Source organism: Manacus vitellinus, unplaced genomic scaffold (genome assembly GCF_001715985.3).
Source record: "Manacus vitellinus isolate BGI_N305 unplaced genomic scaffold, ASM171598v3 scaffold_31_pilon, whole genome shotgun sequence".
In the NCBI taxonomy this organism is placed as follows: domain Eukaryota; kingdom Metazoa; phylum Chordata; class Aves; order Passeriformes; family Pipridae; genus Manacus; species Manacus vitellinus.
This window is the reverse complement of record NW_021940379.1, coordinates 441,227-462,701: the sequence shown is the minus strand read 5'-3', so window position 1 is coordinate 462,701 and position 21,475 is coordinate 441,227. Positions and strand designations below refer to the sequence as shown.

The 21,475-nt window shown below is 44.2% G+C and overlaps 1 protein-coding gene across 1 annotated transcript in view; it reads left to right on the top strand.

The window, feature by feature from the left end:
• The first annotated feature begins 7,482 nt into the window (after positions 1–7,482).
• Positions 7,483–21,475, top strand: part of HIC2 (HIC ZBTB transcriptional repressor 2) — a 31,274-nt gene continuing 17,281 nt past the window's right edge. Inside the window, exon 1 of the mRNA XM_018076455.2 lies at positions 7,483–7,554. The gene's annotated coding sequence lies outside the window, so the exon portion shown is untranslated. The remainder of the gene's footprint in view (positions 7,555–21,475) is intronic.

Below are 21,475 nucleotides of genomic sequence, written 5' to 3'. Positions count from 1 at the left end.
ATTTAGAAAACATCCTTGCAGATCACGTGGCAGCTGGCAAAGGCTGCCAGCCCTTCTGCCAGAGGCAGCTTAGACTCCTGAAACAAAGCAAACTGGGTTGAAATTCTAGGCATTAAAAAAGTAAAGCAGCTGCCTCCCTGACATCCTGGGTCAGACTCTGATTTCAGTTTCTCTTCTACTCGATCCTGGGTAAAGTCATTGCTATGGTGTAACTGGAATGAGAACTGGGGCTGCTAATCTTGACGTCGGGTACCCAGTGGTAATCCATTTGTTATCTCTGTTACATTTGTGGGAGCACACACACCCACTCCCTTTAGACTGCAGTAATTTATTTGGCCTATTTTATGTCTGATGGTCACTTGAAACTGTACCTCTTGCCTGTCAGCAGCTGTAGTTGTTTTGCTAAGTGACTATCTAAAGTGAGACTTCCTTGTGCAAATGTGTATTTTAGACACTGTCACCAGAAATCCAGTGGTTCTCCCCTCTCCCTACCCCTCCCGCCCCCTTCAGCTGTTTAGATTTCAGGACACATGGCTTAAATGAACGTATGCTTGGAGTTTGCAAAATGGCTTGAATGACAGGAGAAATCGGATCACACAATGAGAGTTCAGAACCCAGCCACCAATTGGTACAGCAGGAGTCTGCAGCTCCCTTACGCTCATTATTGTCTCGGCATAACATCCTGCAATGTGCATTTCTCACGTCCCCCTCCGGAAAATGGGAAGGCAATTGAAAGGAGCAGGCAGAGGAATGTCCCCCCCTGCCCCGGGCTGTCAGCCTCCGCTTTCTGTGGTACCCCCAGGGCTGTGGGTATCGGGGTGGAGAAGGGCCTGCACACCTTATTGTGCCTTCTTGCTTACGCTGGAGAATCTCCAGCTTATCCTGCCAGTGCAGCGACTGCATGTGGAGGAGGGGGAGAGGTTGTGTTGCAAGCTCTGAGAAAATTAGTTGTCTCTATTTTATCTTTTGCAGCTGCAGCACTTTTTTTTTTCTCCCCTCATCACTCCCCCCTCCCCATGCGAGTGGTATGTCTGAACCATATCCTTCAAAACCAGTTTTCTAAGCAGATTAGATGGGCAGCAGAGACAGCTATGCAATCAGGCAAAAATGTGCACTCAAGCCTTCATTTCATGCAGTGGCCAGAGCAGTAAGTGTCTACCACCTCCATTTTTTTTCTTCATTCTCTCCCTTTCCTGTTACTCTGCAGTGCTGTTGTCTGTCACTGTTGCAGATTGAAACAAAATGCTCATTCTGGTCTTTAATTATATAAAAATTAGGGAGGGGAAGGAAGTTGGGTTCCGTGCTAATACTCATTAACATGAAACGTAAAGCGTGCTTTGGAGCTGCCATGCTCACCATGCACAGTGACATTTGCTCCCTGTGAGCGTGTTGAAGGGTAATCTGGGGATTACTCTCGGGTTCTCTAGTACCAATCCTCCCCTGACCGGTCTGGAAAACCAGTGTGCAAGTTTACTGCTCCTTCGAATTCAGTAAACTCTCCTGGACTGCCACTGCATGTGCATTTGGTCTCTTGTTCCCCCACATCTTTCAGTGCTCCCTATCAGCCTTGTTGCATGCTAGGAATCTGACAATAATGGTCCTCACCTGCTTTGAGATATCATGGGAACTCTTAAGCATTCGTATTGGTTTCATGTCTGGTCTCCTATAGGACAACAAACTGAATTTGGGATTAAGCTTTCCAGACAAGTTTGGAAACCTTATGGCTTGTTCAGTGTGGGTGGAAAATGGGGATAGGTTAGTGGGCTGAGTGACAGACCTGAGGAAGAGAGTTGAGTAAGATTTGGCTGTCTTCCAACAGAGGAAACAGAGCAAAGTGTCCTAAGAGCCATTTGTTGCTCCTCTGGAGGAGAGGAAGAACCCAGAGCAAGGTGATCAAGAAATGCTTTTTACTGTGAGTCTGGAGAAGCAGGGAAGAGATGTCGTATGAAAAAACTAGGAAAGAGAAATTGGGGATTGAGGTTTGGGGGGAAAAAGAGAGAGGGAGAGAAAATAAACCTTTTATTTCCTAAATAGGACATGGAAAGAAAAACTAACCTGAATGCTTGGTGTGCTTTATGGGCTAAGAAAGAAGCTACTAGAGGCCCAGACTAATAGTTATATTTGAAATATTGATAGAAAAATGTGCTTTAACATGTTGGCATGGTGCATTTGATTATCTTCTGCTGATCCCTCAAAAGTAAAGAATTACTTTGAGAAGAGGAAAAACTTGCAAACAAGAGAGACTCAGTCTTGCTGGCACTAAAGGGGGTGAAAAAGTGGGTGGAAAGCTGGTTGAATGTGTCAACCACAAAAGCGGTGAGATACGGTGGTTGTGAATTCAGGTTTTAAAACCCAAGGAAATCGTGCAGAGATCTCTTTCGCGCTGACTCGTAAATAGCGTCTCTGGGTGTGCAGCGCTGCCAAATTTACCCTTGTTACAGGGGCAACTTACAGTCAGTTCCCACCAAAGCCATGTGCCATCTGTTTGAATTACTTAGAGGAAAGGTTCGTCTCCTTATTCCCCTTCGATTAGACGTGACAGATGAATGTCTTTGAGGGCAGATCACTGTTAGGCTAAATCTTTCTCTGGTTATGATTCCTTATAACTATAAAACAGTCACGGGGTTATGGGGTTTAAAAAGAGAGGTTTATTGCAGTTTCCAACACTGAAACTACAGGCTAAGTGTCTCTCCTTGTCCTCTTTTTTTTTCAAAAGTAAATCAAATCTGTACACACACACACACACACACACACTCTCCACCTTCTCTCAGATCTACAGACCTGGGGGAAGAACACACATTACAGGAGTAACATTATAGAGTCTACAGAAAAATTACTAAAGCAGCTTTCTGTGAATACATACTAATGCTCCTCTGAGTCCTCTCCACTTGCTTTAAGAACTGCTTGTTTAGCAGGAATTGGTGGCACCCCTAAGACTTGGGGCAGAGCTTGGAGCCATCAGCAGCTCCAGCAGCACTTGTTTCTACCCAGCTCTCATAAAAGCTGTGTCTGTGCCTCGGCTGGAAGCAGCAAGGGATCGACCCTTCAGACATCTGTTGCAAACCCTCTGGTTCAATACTTGTCAGACTCTGAACTAGTCATTAAACTTGGTTGATGAACTAAATCCTGCAGTCCTTGGGTCACACCAGGAGCTCTGTAGGAGGCAGGAGGGTCTTGATATTGCTATAATTTAAGTTCCCTGCTGAGGAAATTTTTGCAAGAATGAGCTCTGTTCATTCCATTATTTTTAAGACAATTTGTAAGAATGCTGCTGTGGTCAGTAGGAGACTGATCTGAGTTTTCCTTGGAGTGGCATTTTCAGGGAAAAGTATAGTTTCCTTAAAATGGAAACATCTTTTTTTCCTAGAAAAGCCCAATGCTGGATTTCTGATCACCTGTAAAACTAATAAACTAGCTTTTTACCAGAAATGTTCCCTTGACCTGTCTGTGCTGCCTGAATGGGAATACCCCCTTTGCTTTGCTTTTCTCTAGCTGGTCTGAAAGGCTTTACTCAGGATTGGTTCAAAACACTGTGCTGGATTCCAGGTCATCCTCAACTGCTCAGAGAACTGTTGTCTCATGTCCTCTGCTGCTGGACTCCAAGGGCCTTGTCCTTCCCATATGGCACTGCAGGGCTCCCAGAGGCCGTGCTGTGCCACAGGAGACCCTGGTGTGTGCTATGGGAGCTGCCTTCCAGCCAGGGGGTCTGACCCAGAAGTGAGCCCAGGGTTACCAGGCTGCCAAACTGCAGTGGCTGAGGCAATGCAACACTGTGGGAATAAAAGCAGCTCAACAGTGTACTGACTCAGAACAAAATTTCTCAGGTCAGGTCACCAAACCAAAATGAACCAACTTTGGTTTCAGTAATGTAAAATATTCCATTTCAAATGACACAAAATGTACTGGTGTTCATAAATAGGTTTCCTTTTTTTTGTTTTTTTTCTTTCTTTTTAAACTTGTGAACTTCCGTTCTGCAAAGAGTCTCTAATTTCAGTTTTTCTCCCTGAATTGGGATGGGAGCAAATGTTGAAATACTGGAATTTCTTCCTTTCTGGGGAGGAGGCAGCTGATGAGTAAGAGCAACCAGTTTCAGGGTTAGGAGAGCTGACTCTGAAGCCCTGTGGACTGGAGCAGAGTGATGGAGGGCAGATAGGTGATGGAGGGGAGGGGAACACACTGGCAGAAAGAGGGAAGTAGGAGACAGGAATGAGAAGCAGCAATGAGGGCCAGAACAAAAGAGTAAGGAGGAGAGAGCCGGATTTCTACTTGGCTCCTGGGCTGTAGGAACAGCTACGGTTTTGTGCTGTGTTACTGATGGCCCTGCAGAGCTCAGCACCTTCTGCCTGGCACAGTGACCAGCACACACTGAGGCTGGGGCTGCACCAAGAGCTCTGGTCACGGAGGAACTTCCCGGGAGGGCAGGGGCTGGGTGAGGTGGGGCTGGTGGGTCTCAGCAGTGCACGACCAGGCAGTGCCGCAGCTTTCACTTCTGCTCATAGAGCAGTCGAGTCCTTTCCTGCTGAGGGAACAGGGGGTGAATGCAGGACCAGAAGATGAGCACTTCTGAGTTCTCAGCTGTGCTCTGAGCAGGGCACTGCAGCCCTCGAGATTTAGAGACTCAGCCACTGAGTCTTTTTCTGAAAGAACAGGAGTACTTTTTTCTGGTGTGACTGGGAAGGAGCACTAGTGACCGTTCCTAACACACTGCAGAGTGTTTATTATGCTGATGTTTTTATTATTTAACAAGTTTCTTGACTCTCTTTTTTATATATACCAAATTGATACACTCCATCCATCAGCAATGCCCTCCAGGAATGAGTAGCTAATTAGAGAGCAGGACTTGTGAAAAGACAAACCCGGGTTATGCACAGAACAGGTTTCTCCAGTATTTATTGCCTACGTTACTGGCCAAGCTTCCTTGTAAGTAATAGTCAAATAATCGGCCTGGGTCCTTTTGTGAATGGTTTGAGTCTGTGTGGTCCCTCCTTTGTTAGAGCAACTCATGGTTTCTGAAAGCTTCTGCACCCCCTGTTCTGAACAGCAGAGCCTGGTGGCACCAGCTGCTTCTGCCTGGAACAAACATTTGCATGTGACATTAAAAAGAAAAAAAAAGCTAGTTTCAAAATGTATTTTCTTTTCCTTATCCTCTCATTTTTCAGCCCTTCTTAAAACTCTGGAAATATTTAAAAGATGAATATATTTAGCTTTTGCTACAAGCATCTTTTTAAACAAGAAAGCTTGAAGAGGAAAGAGAAATCTTCCCTTCAGAAATAAAACAGCAGCCAGTGTTTGGAAATATTTTAACAATAGACCATATGGGAGTCCCAAACTATTAAGCTTTATTATTCAGAAGGCGGAAAATGTGGTTTGATATTCAATTGATATACAGCATAAATGAGAGCCGCAAACTCGGCTCCCTTGAGCTGGGATTCAGATGTTCTCTTGAATATAATAACTAACGCTTTGGCCTAGTTCCACAGAATGCATCCAGCCTGCTGATCACAAGCCAAGAAACTGTAGGCTTTTTTTTTTTCCCCCTTCCCCTCTCTTCTCCAAAGTACTTTCCTCTCCTGCCAGCTTGAGCTTTTGGCCTGAATATAAATCTCCTGATACTGGATGCATATAGCAAATGGGGAGGATGCTAATAGTGCCCAGCAGTGGAGCTGTGTGCGCGTGTGTGTTTGTTTTTCTTCTCCTTTAATGATAAGGTTTTCCCTTCACCATGTGCTGTCAGGGGATTAGACTGGTCATCCTAGGTGGGAGCTTCTTTGTTCTCGCTTCAGTGTTTGTTTCTCAGTGCTGTGGGAGCAGGTGAACATCTTTTGGGGTTACTGTGAAGTGGTGCCAGAGACCATGAGAGTGTGGAATTTATTAGGGGGAGAGAGACTGGAAGTGGTTTCAGTTTCTTTTCCTTTTTTTTCCCCCCCCCCTGATTTGACTTGCATATATTTATAATAGCCCTTTCCCCTTTCTGCCACGCCTCTCTTAACTTTCTCTCCTAAAGGGAAAAGAACCTATAAAAGCTGCTCATAAAATATTACATCCAAGGACTAAGATTGCGTGTATGCAACAGGAGACTGATAGTTACAGATATGTAATCAAGTAATGGCAGGCTGGATCACCCATTTTTGGACACAGGATCCCTGATTCACTCTGTGCAGGATGGACCAGCTTTGTCAGTGTGAAAGTGGGAGGTGTGGTGTGAAGGAGTTCAGGGACACAAGAAATGGTCTTGTGCGTGGAACATCATGGAGATGGTGATGTTTGACAGTCCTACCACACCAAGTCATAGTCTAACAGTCTAGAAACAATCTGAACAGAGGATGTTGTTTCTCTTCCCTTCCTGTAACACATGCAACATGACATGGCTTTGTGTGTATTTTAAGTAATAGGTGTTCAAGAGTTCACAGATTTTTTTATGCTGCAGGACCTGACAAGCATCTATAAGTAATTCTTCCTCCAGTTTTGGGACCAACATCCTCAGCTTTGTTGAGTCCTATCTTTTCTAGCCCCTCAGAATGTGAAAGAGCCTTCTCTGTGGTTTGTGATTTCCCCTGAGGAGGCAGGAGACTCCAGCATTAACCTATCTGGCGTTTTTCTCTAGAAGTGAGATGAGCCCAAGAAAAAGACTCCCACTTTACGTGTGAGTCCAGGAATGCCTGTAAAACAGAACACTGTAGAGAATATCCATTATGCATGCTGAATGTGAAGTTTAGTTTTGGCTTCTGTCTTTCCTCCCTTTCTCTCTTCGGTTGTTCATGATAGCTTAAATTTTCCATGTTTTTGTCTCAAACCACACTCAAATTTTTTCCTTTGGGGAAAACTGGAGCAAAATCAATTTTAGTGCAATTTTTCAAGCTTCTTTGACTTGCACCTACATCTGTTTAGTGTGGGGGAGTGGAATTTTATCATAAAACGTTTGATTTATTTAATGTATTCAATAAGCATCGAAGATGTGCCAGGTACTTTCTCAGCCCTTTTGGATGAGAAATCTTGCAAGCTAAGAACTTAATAAACAAAGAAGTTCCAGAACTCAAAATTTCCCTGCTGTTAAGGTCTCCATATATCTAAGGAATAAACCAAGTTTGAACAAAGCAGATCCTGAGACTTGTAAAGTACAAAATGTCACATGCTGCACTGATGAGATCTAACATGATAGGAACAACTGGTTTCTTTTAACATATTTCTTGATCCTGTTATGTGCCCAACTTAAAACAAACTCAGCTGAGATGTGTCCATGCACCAGCTCTATTTTCATTGCAACTGAGTCTATTGGCAAAGCCATTGCTATGGGTGTAGGATGCTGTACCAGGGCTCATCTAAACAGGGTCATTGATTCAGACCAAGGTAAGTTACAGATCTGAATCTCAGTTAACTTCATCAACGTAGCCAGGAGGTGATTGGGAATAGTTAATAAGGAATAGCTGTTCTGGAATAATCCCTTTTTAAGACAAACCCTCACTCTTTCTATAATTGCATTCCAGGGAGCTATTCTGTTCTGAATCAGCATGGGATAGAGTGCCTAGAAGACGTTCAGCCCAAGCACAGCTAGCGGTGAGTGGGGCAATGCCCTGGTGCCACATAACCAGTGAGCAGCACAACAGCAAAACCGGCTGCCTGTACATCTCTTTAGAAGGCAACTGAAAGTAATATATCAAAATCACAGTACAGAGGCCTCTCTCTTAGCAGGGATGAAGTATGAGCTGCCTGTTACTGTCTGAGCATTAACCTGGTGTTACGGACAGAATTCATGTCTCAGCTCGTAACTGATCACGATTTGATTAAATGTTGGGGTGTGGAAAGGACTTGTGTGCTTTTTCCCAATGTGTGTATTTACATTATTATGTGGGAGCAATCAATTTATCAAACCCATCTGATTATTCAATAGTGGGGAAAGACAAGTGTTGGGAAGAAAATTTGTATTGTTTTTAAGGTAGATGGAAAATTGGTTTAAAGACATTTACACAATCCTTTTTTTTTTTTGAGGAGAACCTACACTAAGAAACTAATCAAATAAAAGAAAATCCAATAATTTATAATTGTCAATTATTTATAATGCCATGAAAATTTTCCTGCAGCATAAAATTTTGTGCTTGTCCTTGCCAAGGAGGATGGGCAGGAGCAGAGATGGTGCTCTTCTGCTTCAGTGCAGTGTAGTTGTGATATAGTTGCTGTTAATTCATAGTTCTCCTGACTTTTGGAATTCATCCCTTCCCTTAAAAGGGAGGGTGGCAGCCTGGAGTGGAGAAGCTCCAACTGCAGCCCTTTGGATGTTAATCCACCCTGACTTTCTTAAGCCTCCTACTTAAATCATTATCTTAATGAATCACCATTGCTGCTATCTTCAGTGCTACACAGGAACATGCAAATTTTAAACAGCCTGGGGGAAAGCCCTTTCTGTCTGCAAAGTACTCTGATACTTGCATTTAGATGTTGCCATGATAGGTACCCTGGATACTCCTTTCTGCCTAACCCCGTGGATAGATCCTGGGGGGTAGCTATTCCCAGTGTGTGCCTGCTGGGCAGCTCTGGGGCTGCCCCGGAGAAGGGATGGATGTGGTGCCAGTGAGCAGCAGCTGGAGCTGGGGCAGTTGAAGCCAGATCACTGCAGGTTTGTCCCTCACTTGAAGAAGGCCAAGGAGATAAGGGAGTGAGGATGGGGGTCCCGTTTTGACTTTGGGCAAGTTTCTTCACCTCTCCACTTGACTTTTTTCACAGCTCAAATAAGCCATGCAAATGTTAACAGATAACTAAATTTTCTCCCAAGTAGATATCAAAGAATTTGATACAACTGGAAAATTACCAGTTTGCTACAAAAACTTAGAGTTTGAGAAAAAAACTGAACATAGATTGCAGTGGCTTCACCATCTCCAAGACTTTCAGTATTGTGTTGTCCAAGTTTCCCCTTGAAGAGTCAGCTTGGCTGGCATTGAGCTCTGCCCACTTCAGCTCTCTCAGATGATCACTTGAAAAATGTTTACTTGTAAATGCTGGGCATGCAGAGAGCCATGTATGGATGTTTCAGATGGCAAATCTTTGTGGTTATTTACAATATGTATTGAAAGATTTGATTCCTTTATTCATTAAACCAAGAGCTGGGGAAGCTGTTTCATGCAAATGTCCCAGATGATAAGAAGAACCCATCTCAAATTGCAAAGTCAGTTCATCCATTGTCGCTTTTCTGTGGCTTAGAAGTAGAGCCCATTCCCTTACTATGGGTGAATTTTCCTCACCAGTGGTAGCTCTGCTTCTGGAACAATGGCAGGATAAATGTGGAAGATACCACATGAACAGGGATCCTCTGGTCTCAGCTGGGAGAGGACCATATTAACAGAATTGAGCTTAAATGCATTTTCTGTGCCAGCATTATCAGTTGTCAGTTCCTGCTGGGAGAGTTATGCCCACAAGAGGCCAGAACATTTATCTCATGAAGGGCATCCTCATTCTTCACAGCTGAATCTTCTCTGAAACAATTTGAGCTGGAGCTAGATGCTTTTGGACTGAGAAGAAAGCAGCTTCTCAGTTGGTTACCAAAGAAAGGGGATGTGAGCAAACAGTACTTTTTGTGGCTCACAGCCTGGAGTCCAGTGTGAGGCAGGAGATACTGTCTGCTCCCTCACCTGCTTGTGCACACCTTCCTGGAGAGCAGCAAGGAACGAGCCCCATGACTCAAGGGACTTTCTATCCTGCCTGGTGTGGCTCTGAGCAGGCTGCCACTTCCTTGTAATAGTGTTTAAGACACTCTTTGTGAACTGCTTTACAGGGATAACTTTTCTGCTTATTGTGAGCAGGCTGCTGTGCTCTCTGTATTCAAGCTCCTGGCTGGTTCTGATCCCTCATGGATGGCAGCATTTTATAATACAGGGGGTAAATTAACTGGGGAACCATCTGTTAGATTCGGGACTGTGAGAAATGTCAGTCATTGTGGAGATTTCAGAAGAAATATCAGAAGAGATTTATACATGTGTGTATAAATAGGTGTGTGTACATTGTGTATACATTTCAAAAGAGAAAACAGGGGTGACTGACATTTGAGGCTGAGTGCACAACTTAAACGGAACTTTTTCTCATTCCAGTCTTGGAAAGTCATGGTGATGGGTGTGGGCAGGTCTCTGGCTGACTTTCTGAATTCTCTTTATGTCAGAGCTCCAGCAAGAGATTCCTCATCCTGTTGAGTAAAAGTGATGTTAGTTCCCTTAGGAAACAGAAGGAAAAGAATTCTTCTCCACAGACCTTAACACACCCAGTGTTATTTTTGCAGGCACGGTGTGGAAAATGTTCCCCAAATGAGATATCCAGAAGGAAGGTTTAGGTTTTGATATGCTGGACTGGATGACTTTATTCCCCCAGCCTTTGTGTGCTATGTGTAGTTGTAGATTTTCATTGATGCTCAAAGGCTGTTATTCCTATAGTTTGCTCATTCAAATTCAGAAGGTTGTAACTGTGGAAGTAAAATGTGTCTGTGCTATTATTTTGTTAAGCTGTCTTGAGCTCCTTTTGTTAACTGTGTGTTCAGAGGAGTCTGTGTTTGCTCAAATTACCTGCTTGGTTTTCTGGTCAGGTGTGCTGAGATTCAGTGTTTCAGTTCATAACTTTGTTTTGTGTTATCTTTTTTGTGATGTGCTACAACTGCCTCTCAGAAATTCTGAAACTGGAGTCAAACAAAGTACTCTGATGGTTCCTCCCAGTGTTTGCTAATTTGGCAGCACTGGAGCTGCTCGTCAGAAGCACAGAGAAACCTCAGCCGAGCGCGGCGACTGCAGTGCTGTGGGAACAAGTGATGCACACAGCACTACACAGGTAGAGGGTTTTAATCTGCAAGCATGCCTGTCATTAATTTTGAGGGCTTTTGGAACCTTGGTAGCTCAGCTAAGAGAGGGGAGATAAGCCAAGCAATTATGTGGAGCAGCTCTATTTGGTGAAGCAAGTCTCCTGGGATTAGCAGGGGCTCATGAGGCAGGGTAGTGATTTCTGCATCGCAGTGCCAAGTCTGACTGATCCTTCAGCTGGGAGGAAATGCTGTGCTCCCTGAGGAATCAACAAACTCTCTGGATGTTTACCCAAGCTGGTAAACCAAACAGAAACCATCAGTGTGCTGCTGGGTAAATCCCTGGTGTGCCAGTGTCTTAAGAGCTGTGCAGTTCTGATCACCACCCCTCAAAGGCAGTGGAGGGCCAGGGAAGGGCCAGAGAAAAGTCACTCACCGATTTCTGTCTTTGCCACAAAGCAGAGATGACTTATTACAGAAATTGCAGATGTCTTATATTGTCAGAAATGGGGTGGGGAAGGGGAGTAGGGAGTGATCCTTCATGGTTCTTGTGTTTGCTGAATTGATTCAAAGCAGGCAGAGAGGAGGCACTCTGTCAAGCAGCAGTTACCACGTGAAACTCATTGCCACAGGGTGTTATGGATAGCAGAAGTCTAAACAGATTGAAAAATCGATGGAGGACAGATAAGTTCTTATTAAAAGTGATGGCCTGGATGCAACCCCTGGATCAGGAGATCTTTAACAATTGCACAGGGTGTAAGAAGGGAAAAGACTGCCTGTACTCTACTTCACTGCTTTTCCTCCCCCTTTGCCACCCCCTTTCTTTCCCCCCCCCCGTTCTGGCTATGTCTGAAGAACAGACAGAGCTAGACCTTTGCTCTTATGATATGGCTATTTTTATAGTTCAAAACTAGAAAGGAAACCAGCTACACTGCAGTGCAGGGAACTAGTTTTGCACACAGAAATGAAGAGAATTAAAAGCCAAATGCCTAAAAGTGTATGTGTGTTATAAATTGCCTCTGTAGCCTGCTTTCTTCGCTAAAATTCTGATTTAAGAGGAAGCTGAGCTTGTTAAGGAAGCTGTAAGCCACTACAATGTTTTGAATTATTTTTCACACTTTCTCTGCTTGGTGCTACAGTCGGTCAAGTCACCTGATAATGCCCCTAATGAGCTGACTTGGGTGTTTTAACTCGAGCAGTGACACCTTGGGCTGGAAGCTGAGGAGGGCTGCCCCCCGCAGAAAGGACTGGGGAGCACGACAGGGAGGGGAGAAGCAGAAAGTTGGGAAGGAGGCTGAAGAGGAGGGAAGATATTAAAATCTCTTATATATGCACAAAAGCAGGGAAGTGTAATAGAGAGCGGGGCTTATGGTCGTGACTGCAGCGGCAGCAGTCAGGTGGTATTTGGGAGGTGAAGAAAGCAGTTTTACATTTTGCTAGACGACTGTACTGTAATACAGCAGTGCCTCCTGGCAGGGAAAGCAATGTAATGTAAAGCAACACCGCGTGGAAGAGCAGTTGGAGAGCTGTCAGAAGCTGAGTAGCTTGGAATGCTTCCATGTGAACCTGGAGCAGGGAGCCTGCTGCAGCGTGGCATTCCCTGCCCCGGGAGGAGCGGCTGCAGCGCAGGCGTCAATCGCCACCTCCCAACAATGCGGCTCCGCTCTCCGGAGGAGGCTTTTCTGAGCGAAATAGGGAGAGTTTCTTTCTTTTCTTGGGAGATTTCTCAGCCCTTCTGAGTTCGTGTGCCAGGCAGCCCTGGGGCAGATGAGTTTGTACCTGTGGGCTGTCGGTGCCTGGCACACCTGAGCACTCCAGGGCACAAGGCTGCCAGGGGGGTGGCAAAGGGAGCTCTCCAGAGTGGGCTGCAGGAAAGCTGCTGGGTCTGATCTCATGGGGCAAACTAGGACAAAATTACTTTTCCTTTTCCCTTTTTTTTTTTTTTTTAACAGTTTATATTTCCAGAGGGTTTTGGTGCAGAGCATTGGCTTTTATTCCAGTTTTTAGATTTTGGATATACTCAGCAATCTTAATTGTGATTTTTAAACCTCCCGTCCTCTCCCTGCCCCCAGCATTTTTCTTCCCTTCAAATTCTCTGCCTCACTCTATATATTGCTATTATAAATTGCTTGGAATGATGGATCCTGTTTCTTACTTGGAGCCTCTGGATGCTATTAACAAGTAATTGGTAGAAAAACTTGTTTAAACATCACAACCCCACATTATTTTTTAAATTGCCCTTTGAGGTGGCTGAAGTGTTACTGAAAGATTAGTTTTCCCTAATACTGAACATGGAACTTCATTAGTGAAGGGAAACAGTGTTCTTACTAGACTATTTCTGAGGTATCGAGTCATCTTTCTTTTAAATAAGGGATGTGCAGTTTTATTCCCCCTGTTTGCTTCTTCCTCCACACCAGCAAAATGAATGTTTACAACAAGGAGCAAAGAGGGTTTAGTGGTTTTATCCCTTCCACACATCCAGACTTTCCTTTTTCAAACACCTGTAAGAATGGACCAGCAATACTGGTAAAACGATCTGGGGAGATTCTCCCAGTGTCCAAGCTACACATGTGACAGTTGTCCAGCGTGATGCAGGCCCGGGGCACTGTGTCTAATACAGTGCTCCTTGTCCTGTTGTAATCACATCAGTCACATTACTGGATGAGTAACCTGTGGTCATAGGTGAGCTTGAACAGCATCTTTCAGCATTCACAACCCAGCAGCTACAGACATGGTGCACCTCACCTGGCTCAAACTGCTGTGGGATTGGCTGAAGGGCCTCGGGCCTTGCTCAAAATGTAACTGAGGTGTGTTCTGTCGGTGGCAATGAGTCACTGTTAGCCCACCATTGGGTCATCAGGTGACACTGGCATTTATGGCACATGCTGGACACTGTTGGGCAGACATCCTCACTGGATGATGGCTCCTGACTCTAGGAACAAGTGTTTCACACTGCTTTGGTGTTCATGCAGCCACAGGATTTTTTATTCCTCTGTAGGTGCACACACATTATTCCAACAATGAGCTCCTGGCTGGGTCTCGTCCCTGCTGAAGTGTTTGCTCTGAGGAAGTGCCCTGGCCCTGCCAGGGGCTGTGCAGGCACAGCTGGGCTGCCCAGGGCTCAGCCCTGCCAGGCCAAAGCAAAGGCTTCATTTCAGGTTTCCTAAGCCTGACAGGCAGCCAGGTCTGTGCTGGCAATTAAAGTGTGAATTTTATAAATGGAAGTGCTATCTTGGGAAGGAATAAACAAATAAGGAACTTAGTGCAGAAGTGGTTTGGGAAATGCCATGGATTGTGAAGACAAATGTGAATTTGGAAGTAGAATGGGAGGGTTTCACGAAAACCCGTTTCTTCTGCACTTTTCACATAACATTGTGTTTGATCAGGTCTGCCTTCTGTTTCTCTGCAGTCTTCCTGATAGCAAATTAAGCTTTATCTTTTTAATCTGGCATGTGTATTAAGATTTTTTTTTGGGGGGGGGGGAGGAAAAGATATTTCTCAAATTTCAATTGCTAAACACAATGTGGGCAGATGCAATCACAGCCTCTCAGTACGTACACCAAGAAAAGGGAAGCAGAATTTGTATTGTAGGAAGTGGAACCTCTTGCTTTTGTTGGTTTTAGTAATCTTGGTTGAGAATTTGTGGGTTATTGTGCAAAAGTCAAATGCATTGTAGATGTAATGGCTAAACGCTACTGCATTGGATGATCTTTTTAATAACAATAATATGGAAGAGAAACTTGAAGTTACAATAGCTGCCTTAAACAATTTTCATAGATCTTGTGAACTTAGGTCTGTCTTTATTTAGGCACTGCTTGTTCTCTGCCAAAGGTTTAAGGGAAGACAGAACACTCAGTGGCAGAAAGTCTGTCCCTGACCACGAGGAACAAGAGTTTGTTTTGACAGAGGCAGCTGCTTTTGCAGGGAGACCTTCAGGCCATTTTTGCATAATTTTTTTTTTAATTATTATTTAATGCAATAAAGGATTTCAGCTGAGAGAACAATGAAAGTCCAAGAAATTTGGGATGCTTGTTTTCCTTCTCTAAGCTGGTGAATAAGAAACTAGATCTCATGGGAAACTCTAGATTTTCAAGGAATAGGCAATGAGAATTCAGTTTTAAATCATTAGCTACAGCTCACTCCTCTTTATAAAAGAGTTTGTTTTAAATGTTAGACATGTTTGGACTTAAATGCTTAATATGCTCGATACAAAAATGATGTAAAAAATTCTCCATGGATTTTTGACTTTTCAGGCACTATGATTCAAATGGGACAAAAAGAAATTGCCTAATAAAAGTCATTGACTTTTTATTAAAATAATAAAAGGAGGGAAAATGACAGCTGGATAAATACATGTGAAATGGAATAAATGTTTCAGCTGAAGATAGTGCAGCTCTGGTTAGCAGAACATAATACCAAATTGAGGGCAGACTATATTTAGTTGCAAATCAATATGGTTAGTAGTTACCAGCCACTGATCATCCTTTATGAAAATAACTAGTCTTAATGTAAAACAAGATTAAAATTGGTAGCTTTCAATTACTTTTATTTAAATCCAGTCTTCCTCTACCGTTGGACACTATCTGAATGAATAAATAAATAAATAACAGCACATTTAGCTGCTGGCATGGCATTGCCATGGCTTTCCCTGTATTTGCTATGATGTGATCCACAGATAAGGGAACTCCTTCTGTGTGTTCATATATGAAGTCATTCATGTGACAGTTGGTCTCCTTTTTTCCTTCCCCTTCCTCTCTCTCATCTCCGTTGCCCTCCCCCAAAATGGGGGCAAGTGAATTTTGAATTTGTCATGTTTTACGTACATCTCAAGGTGTGTGAGACTGAAGGTATCTCTGAGCATAAGTGCACCTGGCCTCCTATTTTCCTGCCATCTCTATTGTTGATAGAAAATGCAAGAGAGGCCTAAAAGAGGTTTTCCTTATTTTACTCCTGGCCACATGTTTGGCACTGCAACTTTGAACATTAAAATTAATTATGGCCTTAGAGACAGACAGTCCAACAGTGAAATAGCTAGTAATTTATTTGAACTCTGAAATTCCACTGGTTAAAGCTGTGTAAAACTTTCCAATAGTTTATTTATATATTATTTTAGAGAAAAAACACCTTAATTATGAGTCTGGTTCCTCAATAAAAAAAGGTAGCTATCTGGCTAATCACTGCTATGCGCTAGATCACTAATTTTCTTCTTAATGACAGTAGGATTTCTGCTATTTTCCCCCATAAAACTTCTTCAATTATACAACGAATGTGTTTGATTTACGGGGACACTCTCTAGGATTTTTTGCCCCAAGACAGGCACGTCATGAAATAGCTGGAGGTTGGTGCAGAACCTCCGTTGGATTAAAGGCTTGCAAGTACTGACAGGAGTGGGAGTTGAGCATTTGGATGGAGGCCTGTACAGCGGCGCGTGGACAGCTCTGTTCTCAGCTACTCCCACTCCAGTGGGTTGGTTTGTTTTGCTCTCACCTAGAAATTCAGCTTTTTGGAGTCTTCAAAGAAACTGCATGTGCTGCTGTCTCCCCAGGGGAACACACAGCCCTGGGGATGCAGGGAGGTTGCTCATAAGAAGGCCTGGTTTACCCAAAGTCTGAACAATTTTTCCTTGTGGAAAACTGGAAGTGAATGATTGCACTCCTGTACTAAATGTGGGGATTTTTAAAAATGGCTTCTTAAATAATTGTTTGTGCAGTAGGTGTGTCACTAAGTATCAAGGTTCCTGGAAGTTCCCATTCTGTATGTGGCACAGTTATGAAATACAGCTGGGCCTCCCTTTGTCTGCTGGGGACACAGAGCTGCTCTGGTGACTTGGTTTCAAGTTGCCTGAGAAGGAGGGGACAGTCTGTGTTGTAAGATCTCAGGACAGATGTGTGAAGCCCAGTGCTCTCCCCAGCCTGGCTGCCCACTGGCCAAAGGTCACTGACACTGTGGCTGGCAAAGAGTAAAGGAAAGGTAAAGATGCTAAATCTTGGTTATGGGAGGCTGTTCAACATTTAAACTCCTGGTGTCTGAGAAATGGGGTGGCATTTGCAACAGATGTTTGCCTGGTAATCAGGGACACAGTGTAAGAAATAGTTGGCTAAAGACTAAGAGTTCACTGGGCAGTTAATGCTGATTTTTATGGCTATGGACTTGAGACCTCCGGAAAAATAGAAATGTCAGTAGTAAGAAGGATATATGTTTGTAGGGGTAGATGGATTTGGGGTCTTTGAGGTCCTGCTAAATTTGTTTGAGAATGAAGTATGATGGAATGGCCTCATTCTGGATTTATTTGAACAGAAATGGCCAGTGAGATGAACAGATGACTGGGATGTAGAGTATGTGGAGTATGTGAGAATTTCCTTTTGCTTCCAGCTTGCATTGATGAGTTGGGTTCATTGAACCCTCTGTGTCACCCAGCCCTCGAGGGGTTATAAAGCAGAGGTGGGATGAAGAAGTTCTACCTACACCACTTGAGAAGAACATTTAGCTTGGCAGTGCCTTCACCCCCAATGGCTGATTGTGATGTCTGGAGCTATTTTCTGTAGGGATGAGCAGATAAACCTGATGTGAGCTCAAACTTGGAAATCTGAATAAATTAACCAATGGAATAACTTATGGATGTGGTAGATTCCTCATAAATGAGACTTTTCATCAAGATTGGTGCATGAATTCTCACTCATGTACTCTCCTAAAACCTATTGCAAGAATTGTTCTCTGGAAAATGAAGATACCTGTGCTACTAAGGAGGAGTAAGAGAGGAGATCCCACAGGGCCCTGTGGTGCTCCACCTCAGAGTCCATGTGTCCTGCTCAGCAGCTTCTCACGTCCATCGGTGCCCCAGCTCCCTGACCTGTACTATGAGATGCCTTTCGTGACAAGGGTGGCATCAGGGCAGTTCTTCATGCTGAAGAATACCTTTGTATTGTGATGCAGAGCTCTAGCTCACACCAGGTAGCTCTTTTCTTTGTACTATCTGTGCCAGTCATGAAGAGATGACACAAAAAAATGTCACTAATGTGTTTGCTGCCATAAGAATTTTCTTATTAGCACTTTGAAGTGCTCAGGCCAGTAGCAAAAGCATCCTCCTAGGTATGCATCCTGCAGGGCTCAGTGATGAATTAGGCTGGAATTGCCAAGGGGTGTCTCTTTCTGCACTGACTTGGAGATGAATGAGGCTCGCTCTCCTTTGTCCTTCCTTCATCCTGCTTTAGCCATACCTGCCTAGTGCCCTGTCAGCATTTTCTGCTTGGGAATGGCTGGGTGGGCTTTGCTTTCTTAGCTGTGCATCGTTTTTTTACCGTGGTTTTCGCTGTGTCTATTTGGCATAAATCAGGATTTGGTGGTAGTAAGTGCAGAGGAGGGAAAGAAAAGAATCCTTGGAGCGCTCCGTTCACTCTCTGCTGGCAGTGCCCCCTTCCCTCTCGGGGGAGGTCTCTGCTCGTGCCTGGGCTGGTTCAGCCCCCGGAGCACAACTGCGGGGCAGCCGCGGGTCGCTGCGTGTCCCCGAGTCATGTGGCCGAGGGGCCGCAGGCTGGAGAGCTGCTCCCCCCGAGCCAGGAGTTACAGGATCCCGCCGGGGGCAGCTCCAGCTGGTATGCACTGGTACTAATATAATCCCGCAGGACCGTATCCATGAGACACAAGTGTGACATGGGAGGTATTTAAGGAGACACACCTGTTCTAGGCACGGGCCTGGGTATTGCATGCCTTGGAAATGGAGGGGTTTTGGTGGAGCAGGAAAGACTCTTGTTTTATCCACAGGAGGGCTTTGCTTTCTTCTTTCTCCCCAGTTTCACATTATTTCATAATTTCCTAATATCGTGCAGTCCTGTGGCCCCTTAGCACTGGGCTGTTTCAAAGGCCAGGCTGGCATTTGCATTTGAACTTTTTTTACCTTAGTGTGTGATTCCAGAGTGATTAGCAGGAGAGAACAGCTTCTGGTCTGAGTGATGGTTTGGGTGTAACTGCTCCCAAGAAAGGGCAGAGAATTCGGGGAATGTCATCTATGTGTGGGGTTGGGTTTTTCAGTCCTTTAGATAATTTAGATTTTATGTTGTGTTTACCTGTATTTTTATTATATGGCCTCTGTCTTGCAATTTGGAGCAGTAAATCACATAAAAGTCACACCATCTTACAGATTTTGAACAAAAATATTTTGTCCCTTCAGTTTGAAATCTGAGCGTCTTTTCCCTCTCTTCTTCCCATCTGTCTCCTGTCCCAAAAATTGTTGTGAAACAGCTACTCTCCATAACAAGAAGCAAGCAAATGCAAAATAAATCTCATGGTTGCATAGTATAAAGAAAATAACTTGCTTAGATTTTTATCTGTCTCTTAAAGTAAATCTGACACTTGTTTGGCAGAAGATAATTTTTTTTTTGCCATTGAAAAGAGGATGTATTAAGATGAAGGCCAAAAAATGGCAGGGTCTGTCATATGACTTGATTCCATCTGTCTGTCTTGTCTTTCAAGTAGAATGGAATTTTTCTCTCAAACTTCATGTGCTTTTTTTTTTGATGTTAATGTGAAATCTCCTAGTTTGCCTTGGTCTTGTTCCACATGGCCCTTCTTTCCATGGATTCCTGCTCTTGGTGAGGTGTTAAGTGCCTGTTAGTTTGGGACAGCTTCCAGGATTGGGGCTGAGATTTCTCCTATACCTGACAGATTGTTGTGTAAAAATAGTAGCAACTGGACAGTTTTTTCCTCCCATCTTTATTTTAAATGATGTTTGCCAGTAAACATCCAGTCTGCCAGTTGTTTGTAGAACTAATGTAATGGCTGGTGGAAATAAGGAAGAGGGAGGAGAGGAATGTTTTACTCTAAGACCTGGTTAGTTTGGGCAGTTTAGCATTTAGGGGAGAAGGGGGTTATTCTCTTCTGTAACAGCTCTGCATTTAGAGTGGGGTGGACTGGAATAACCAGTCCCTGAGGGGTCAACAGATTCTCCTCAGAAATTAAAGGTTTTGGGCAGGGGAGAAGATCCTGGGCATGGAGCCCCCTCAGCTCCAGCCTCACCTGGCTCATGGGGTCATTGACCCTTATGGCAAGGGGATATAAAAATGGATCTTTTAACCCCTAACCTGAAGGATGGCTGCAGTGCAGGAAGAGCCTCCTCACTGCCTGGGTAAGCAGAGGTGCTCACCAAAACCCATGTCCTCTTTAGAACCTGTGTGCTGGTGTGCAGTTTGACCAGACCTAAAGCCTCAAATTGTTCTCCCATGTGGGCAGACACATTTTCGTAAATGTGAATGTAAAAATACCTTTGATTGTGCTACTAAGAAGCAGAACATCTTGTAAAGGTTGAACATCCTCCCCACCTGGCTGTAGTGCATCCCAGGCTGGCTTTGTCCCTCTGCACATCACCACGATTTGCTGCACAGCCAAAGGTATCCCTGCTAACTGGTGATGGTGGGCTCTCTCCCACCCCTGTCCCTACTAGATTCTCCCAGAGTTAACAGATTTCCAATAAAAAACTGAAGAGATTTATTCTGGGTTGTTTGGGTGGGTTTTTTTGGTTTGGGGTTTTTTTGGTTTTGTTTTCTTTTTTTTTGGGGGGGGTGGTAGTGGTATGGTTTAGGGGGCTTTTTTTGTTCCTTAACTGCACCCTGCAAAATGTCCTGGCTGAGTTGTTTCCAAATACTGGCATCTCCAGGGAAGGGGTTATAAATTGCTAATTTAAAGCCTGCAACAGGATAATTAACTAACCAGTTTGATGTAAATGGCTTAATGGGGCTTTACTAGACCCTTTGAACTTAAAAGTAGCACTAAAAAGTAAACTGTAAATACCTTCAAGGAAAGTACTGGCATGTTTGAATGTGAGGCTGCTAGGCTCTAAGGAGCGAGTCTGCTCGACTTGCCAGGATTCCAGTGGCCTGTGTGACAGCAAAACATGCCAAGGGGTGAGGGGACCAACCAGGCACCCTTTGGGGAAGGCTCTGCAACTACCCTGGTTCTTCAGGAAGCACACACACACTCTGATATATCAGGCTTTCAAACCTGCCCTGCCTGCTTTGGAAAATTTAAATCACAACCTCAGTTTAAATGCAACTGTAATGCATTTCATCAGGATTGAAGAAAAAAAAAAAACAACAAAAAAACCAAAACCCCGAGGGGGAGGCAGCCACTAGAGTCCACCCTAATTTCCCTGCAGTTCTGTTTGCATTAAGGTCTTTTGGCAAGTCCAGGCAGAAACACTTATTACACTTTGTTTCAGAAGACCTCGTTACCCACTGAATCTGCTGAGACAACGTACCACAGCCCTGCAGCAGATTCCAGTTCCTGATGCATTTGGGGGACTTTTGGGAGAACCTCTAAACTGTCATTCTTGCTGGGCTGTTACAAAGTTCCAAGTGAGGAAGTCAACAACAATTAAACATGTAGAAATGAAGATCATTACAAAGTGGAAGTATCTTGTGTAGTTAGGCATTGATCTATGCTGACTGTGGAAACTGGGGTGCTGGAGAAGAGAATTTCAGGCCGAAATGCAGGCAGAAACATTCCCTTCTGTTTGTCCCTCTGTGGGAGAGAAGCCTCCTCCTGGTCCCAGTGGTGCTCTGCTCCACCTCCTCACTGGGTGTGCACCATGCAGTGCCAGAAACAATTCCGAGAACTTTTTCCTCATTGTTCCTCTGTCTTACCACCATCTTCCACCTATTGCCAGCAGCCTCCCTGGATACTGGAGGATGTTTTGGAGGTTGAAGCACAATCCTC